Below are 6,535 nucleotides of genomic sequence, written 5' to 3' on the forward strand. Positions count from 1 at the left end.
CTGTATGCCCCTCTCCCACTGGACTTAGTAAACGCCACGTTGTAACATAAATTAATTACTCATGGCCTGTCTTTTCTTCCTAGTACTCAGAATATATCTTTCTGTTTTAAGTGTGTTGGAAGAAAATCATTCTAATATTTCTCCAAATTTGAAAAAGATTCACATCATACTGAACAGAATTTCACATTTTCTGTATAACTCCGCTCATCTTTATCAACAACAAAGACTGCGAAGTTCTGTGATACAAACAGGACTTTCAGGCAATATTTTTTCTCTGTGGTACAGGGTGACTGTTAACAAAATCAGGCTCCTGAGCTCCTCCCCAGATCTGCAGAATCAGCATCTCTGAGTTAAGGATTGAGACTCACACATACGTGTGTTTGAGAATCACTGCCTCCGGGTACGTATGAGCAGGGCCGACCACTCCCAGATTTTTAGTTCTTGTATCTGCTTTTAAAGAACCTCTCCAATCGTTCAACTTGCCAGCTTTCTCTGCTTACTGCCAACCCAGAGAGGTGGATAAATTTTCCCTATTTCTTCTTCTACCTACTTATTCTATGGTTTCCAACTATTTCCTTTCAGCTTTAGATCCTTTCTTGAATACTGATTCCTAGATACCCATTATGAAGCATATAATATCAGAGCTATCCTAATGGAACAGGAGTGAGTGGCCGGGATGTCCAGCCCTTGCCTCACTCCCTCCCGCCATCACCATCTCCTCTGGGGGCGCTCAGGACCCTCCCCAGATTCCCCAGGCTTCTGTCAAGAGCTTGTCCAATACCACTGACACCCTTCTGGAAAATCTTGTCAGACTTTCGTAGTGACAGATACCTTACTTTGTAATAAATACTAAGATTATCTGAAAAGGGTTTTTCTGGTGTAAATTTGTCGGTATAGTTCAAAATCAAACACGCTTTTCTATTTGAAAGCATGTCACCAAATTTATAATAGAGTCTCTATATTATATTTGCAAAGTTATGCCTTATACTGAATAACCTTAAGATGGAAGACAATGATCTCAGTATATTAGCAATTAGACTACCATCTATTTTGGAAAGCCTCTCAGAGCTGGGCACAGTGGCTCACGCTTGTAATCCCAGCTCCCTGGAAGGCCAAGGCTGGTGGATCGCTTGAGCTCAGGAGTTCAAGACCAGCGTGACTAAGAGCAAGACCCCAGTCTCTATTAAAAATAGAAAAATTTGCCGGTGGGCTCCTGTAGTCTCAGCTACTCAGGAGGCTGAAACAAAAGGATTACTCAAGCCCAAGAGTCTGAAGTCGCTATGAGCTATGATGACATCATAGCACTTGACCCAGGACGACAAATAAATAAATAAAAGGCTCTCAGAAAAATAATGGTCAAGGGAATTTGTCTGTCCACAAATTCTATGAAAACAGAGCATCCAGAAAAACTTTCTAACTTTTAAAATTGTAGGCATCTTAGACTGACCATATTCTGAATACATATTACTAGTCTAAAAATAAGGTTCGAGCAGCAATTTTTAAACTTAAACATATAATGACATACCTATATATTTATATAGAAGCAAAAGTTATTTTATTTATATATAAATAATATATATTATAATATAAATATGTAAATAATATTTATGTGAGCAAAGTTCCTATAATGTCATTTTTTAACCTTTTTCTTCCCAAATTTATAATTTTGAGAAAGAGAATTTAGGAAGTAAAATTAGTATTATATGCACTACAGGCAAATAGGGTGGAGGCGTAGTATGATTTCAACAGTGAATTAGGACAAGGTTCAAAATCCCGGACACGGAGAGGTCTAGTAAATGCGGCAAAACTGGCAAATATAATTAAACTATGCAGAGTGTTCCTTTTACTAATTCTTTTAACTTTTCTGCAGCTTTGAAATTCTTCAAAATAAAACTTGAGGGGGAAAGTTCTAGTACAGATAAAGCTGAGCCAGACACGCAAGATTAACATATTCAGTAGGGCCCAGACCTGGGTAAGGAAAGTCCAGCGCTGAAGGCACAAAATTTAAGCAGGTGCTTTTATGATCCCCAGAGCTACAGCCTCCTTAAATTCAGTCCCTTACGCACCTCACTTGCTTGGAGCCGGACCAACACTCACAGAGGTGTTTGTGTTCTCAGACTGGCAGGGGTAAGCTCTTTGGACTCCTAAAGAGAAGAAGCTTAAGGCCAACTTTACCCACACACTCATTCCCTCATTTATTGTCTAAGCACCTGTGGAGTTCGCTTTCTGCTAAGGGACCAGCCTGTGGGTCTTCACAGATGCGCTGGATGCTGGGGATACTGAGGATGGACCAGTTCCTGCTAAAATATCCTGCTATTTGCCAGTAACAGTGTTTTAATCATATTTTTATCATGATCACGAATCATCATCAATCTATGCATCTATTTTCCCAATTCAGTCGAACTATTCCAGGGCAGGAAATGAGTGTTATTAATCTCTGTTTCTTTGACACTTGGGATGGTGGTACATAAAGTATTCAATAAATGCTTCTTGAATAAGTGAAAGTTCCACTCATTTGTTCTTACTCAAAGATTTGCCATACTTCACTGGGAGGGGTGTGGTGGCTCACCCCTGTAATCCTAACACTTCGGGAGCCTGAGGCAGGTGGACTGCTTGAGCTCAGGAGTTTGAGACCAGCCTGAGCAAGAGCGAGACCCTGTCATCATAAAAAAATAGAAAAACTAGCCTGGCATCACAGCAGGCACCTATAGTCCCAGCTACTCAGGAGGCTGAGGCAAGAGAATCACTTGAGTCCAAGGGACTGAGGTTGCTGTGAGGTATGATGATGCCATGACACTCTACCCAGGGCAACAGAGTGAGACTCTGTATCAAAAAGAAAAGAAAAGGGAAGGGAAGGGAAGGGAAGGGGAGGGGAGGGGAGGGGAGGGGAGGGCGAGGAGAAGGGAGAAGAGGGAAGGGGAGGGGAGGGGAAGGGAAGGGGGAAGGAAAGGGAAGGGGGAAGGGAAGAAAAGGAAAAAGTTTGGCACAGTTTAGATGACAATGAAGCATCCCCTTGGGTTGCTTAATAATATTTGCTAACATTTACTACATACTTGCAAACTGCCTGCCATTTTTAAACTCTATCCACATAGGAGCTCAATTAAGCCTTGCACCAACATTAAAATGTAGCTGCCAAGATCCTCCTTTTATAGGTGAGCAGATCTATGAGAGTTTGAGTACTGTCTCCAGTCACACAGAGAGAAAGAGGCCAAAGCAGTTTGAACCCAACAAGCCCAGCTCTGGAGCCTGAGCGCTCAGAGCTTCCACGAAGCCCCCTCACAATCCCCACCCAGAGAGGGGCTGCCTGGCTCCAAACCGCAATCATCGACACGTTGCTTTTGACCCCCTACTACAAAGAAAGACCTGGATAGCACCGGGACACTTTCAGCAAAATAATCCTCCACTCCCAAGGCCTGCGCAGGCCTTTCAGACTTTGGGAGCCTTCCTGCTTAATTTCACCTTGTCTAAATACAACCAACTAAAAATAACCTGCAAGGGAAGTGTCTGAGAACCGCGAGGGGAGCTGCAGAGTGCCGCAGAGGGCCTGGGGTGAGAGGACGCTGCGGCCTCCGGAAAACACTGCAGACAGATGCTTTTCAACCTCAGCAAGTTGCATTTTGTGATGAGAAAACAAAGTTTCCAATTATTGAAATTCCATAGTGTATTTAATTATTGCAATTACCTTATTGTATTAACAAGTGCTGGAGCCCAGCAGCAATTGCTGAGATTTTTACAATGCAGAAGTGCAGAATTTATTCTTTCCCTCGGCTGATTACTTCTCATAAATCCGTTCATTTTTCCTGGGATTATGGAAATGATCCTATTTTTGGACTGCTTCATTCAGAAATCCAAAGCCAGGCAGACCCCCCCCCCCACCTCCTCTCACCACTCCAACTTTTAAGTGTCACCGCAATACAGACCGAGCATATTTCAGGGGGACAGGTCTGCAAATTCACATCATTTTTGTCTCCTTTAATCAGTTTAGGCTCTTTGTTCTTTTGAAATTCCAATAAATAGAGTGTCGAAAGACATTTAAAAAGCACTTGTACAAATGACGCATTTTCAATGATGCCAACGCAAATACATTTTTGTTCATTTGCTTAATAAGGACTTAGCCCAAAGTGTTCCTATATCAGACCATAAGACCCCAAAGACTCCATCAAAACATCTGAACTAGGGCTGCAATATGGTGATGCATTTCTATTTGCCTCAGTCACTTCGGCACGTACGAAATGTAACCATGCAAAATTAAACAGTCCATACATTTTCTATTCATTCTCTAATACTCTCCCTATACTCTGCAAATAGGCTATCACACTTTCAAGTTTAAGGGGACAAAAAGTGAATCAAGTTTCTTGTGTCTGAGAGCATTACGAGGAATAGGTCTTTTCACTCCGGTCTTTTCATCTAAGAATCAGCAAGCTCTTTACACATAAAACATAATTAATCCATACAGGCCCCCATATCTCTGCCTGGTGGCTGATGGAGAGGCCAGACCCGCAGTTTCTTAACCTACATTTGGTGCAGGCTTTAAGAAATGATGTTTCATTGTCTCGTGTGTGACTCAGAGGCACAGTCGTATAGGGGAAAAATTTAACCCATTCTCCCAAATAAGTAATAGTTAAAGCGCAGACCCTGGAAGCCCAATTGCCTGGGGGATGAATCTCGGCTTTGCAATCTTTGAGCTATGAGATGATGCAGCAACTTGCTTAGCTTCCCTGAGCTTCGGTTTTAAAGGCATCAAACTCATACACAGCAGGGCTCACAGACAACATGGCCCACAGATAGCAGGGCCCATAGACAGCAGGGCTCACAGACAGCAGGGCCCATAGACAGTAGGAGTCACAGGCAACAGGGCCCACAGACAGCAGGGATCACAGACAACAGGGCCCACAGATAGCAGGGCCCATAGACAGCAGGGCCCATAGACAGTAGGAGTCACAGGCAACAGGGCCCATAGACAGCAGGGCTCACAAAAAAAAATAAATAAATAAAATAAAGGCATCAAACTGGAATAACAATAATAGTACCTCTCCCACAAGGTTGTTGAGTGCATGAAATGAATTCCTACATGTAAATCTTTGAGAATACAACCTTCATAGCATTATGTGTCCTGCTCACATATGACATCTGGTAGCATTTAAAAGTCATTTCCCAACAAACAGCTCAAGGGAATCTCACTGCCTTCCTGTGAATTAGTGGAAGAAGACACTATTATTCCCATTTTACAGATGAAGAAAGTGAGGCTCAGAGAGAGAGCTACCAGCAGTCAGGATTTGAACCCCTGGCACCGAAGCCAGTATATTTCCACTATTCCTCTTTATATCCAGAATAAACCAACTCAGGGGCCCAGCTAATTTCCCCGCTTACTTTGTGCGGGAGGGAGGAGGTCTTGTGTCAAAGGAGACGCAGAAAGCACCACCGCTGCCTAAACTTGTCTGGCATAACAGAGAAGCCCCAGATCGGCAGGAGACAAGTCAACAAGGCTGCAGTAATCATGACTTCTGCTAACTACGAAATGAAAGTTAATTTCATGCCTTGCATTCACAGACAAAAAGCTTCAGAACTGTTTAAATTCTCTTCAGCCCAATGGCAGTTAGTAAACAGGAGGCTTCGTGTTCTAATGCTTGAAATCACCCTTCGTAGCTCAATATATTATTTATGCACTCAGCTTAAAATAAACAGCAACTCCGAAGTAGGTGAGTGGTCTCATTTAGTACGAACTTTTTTTTTTTCACTCTGACAGTTACTTTAAAACATCTGTAAACAACCTTAATTCACTTCTAACGAATTAGTAGGCTGCTGCTGTTGTCTACAGGAGGCAAGTAGATTGTATTATTAACCAAAACAACTCTCTCCCTGTCAATCATGAGCTCCTCACAGAGGACTGTGGGCTTTGCACCGTCTTGTTACTCAAACCAGTCCATGCGCGCACGTGATTCCAGACGACTTCTTCCGAGGCCTTTCTCTTCCATGCCTTTGATTAGATCTCGACTCTGAGATGCAGAATGGGGCCTGGAGAGGGTAGATTATCAGTGCTGCTTATTAAGAAAGACACAGACAAATGAGAAGCTTTCCAGAGAGGTAAAGAGTTTGGACATTATGGCAACAAGATCTCTCTATTAAGGGGACTCAACCTGGCGAGGGGGGTGGTTGGGAGGAGGGAGGGTGATTGGTGGGGTCACCTATATGGTTTATCTTACCATACAAGTGAATCTTTCTAAAGCAGAGTATGCATGTCTTAACTCAATGACTAAGAGAATGACATGAAGGTTATGTTAACCAGTTTGATGAGAGTATTTCAAAATGTATATGAAAACAGCACACTGTACCCCATGATTGCATTAATGTACATAGTTATGCTATAAGAAATTTAAAAAAAAAAAACCACTCTAGAGGGACCCAATGGGCGTCACCAAATATTTGAAAGGATGTCACTTAGGAGGAGAAAGACTCGTTCATTTGTAGGTATGAATAATAAAACAAGGACCCAAAGGTGGAGAGACATAGAGGGTTTAACTAGAGACAGAACTGC

The sequence above is a fragment of the Otolemur garnettii genome, unplaced genomic scaffold (assembly GCF_000181295.1).
Source record: "Otolemur garnettii isolate 467f Iridium unplaced genomic scaffold, OtoGar3 scaffold00069, whole genome shotgun sequence".
Lineage (NCBI taxonomy): Eukaryota > Metazoa > Chordata > Mammalia > Primates > Galagidae > Otolemur > Otolemur garnettii.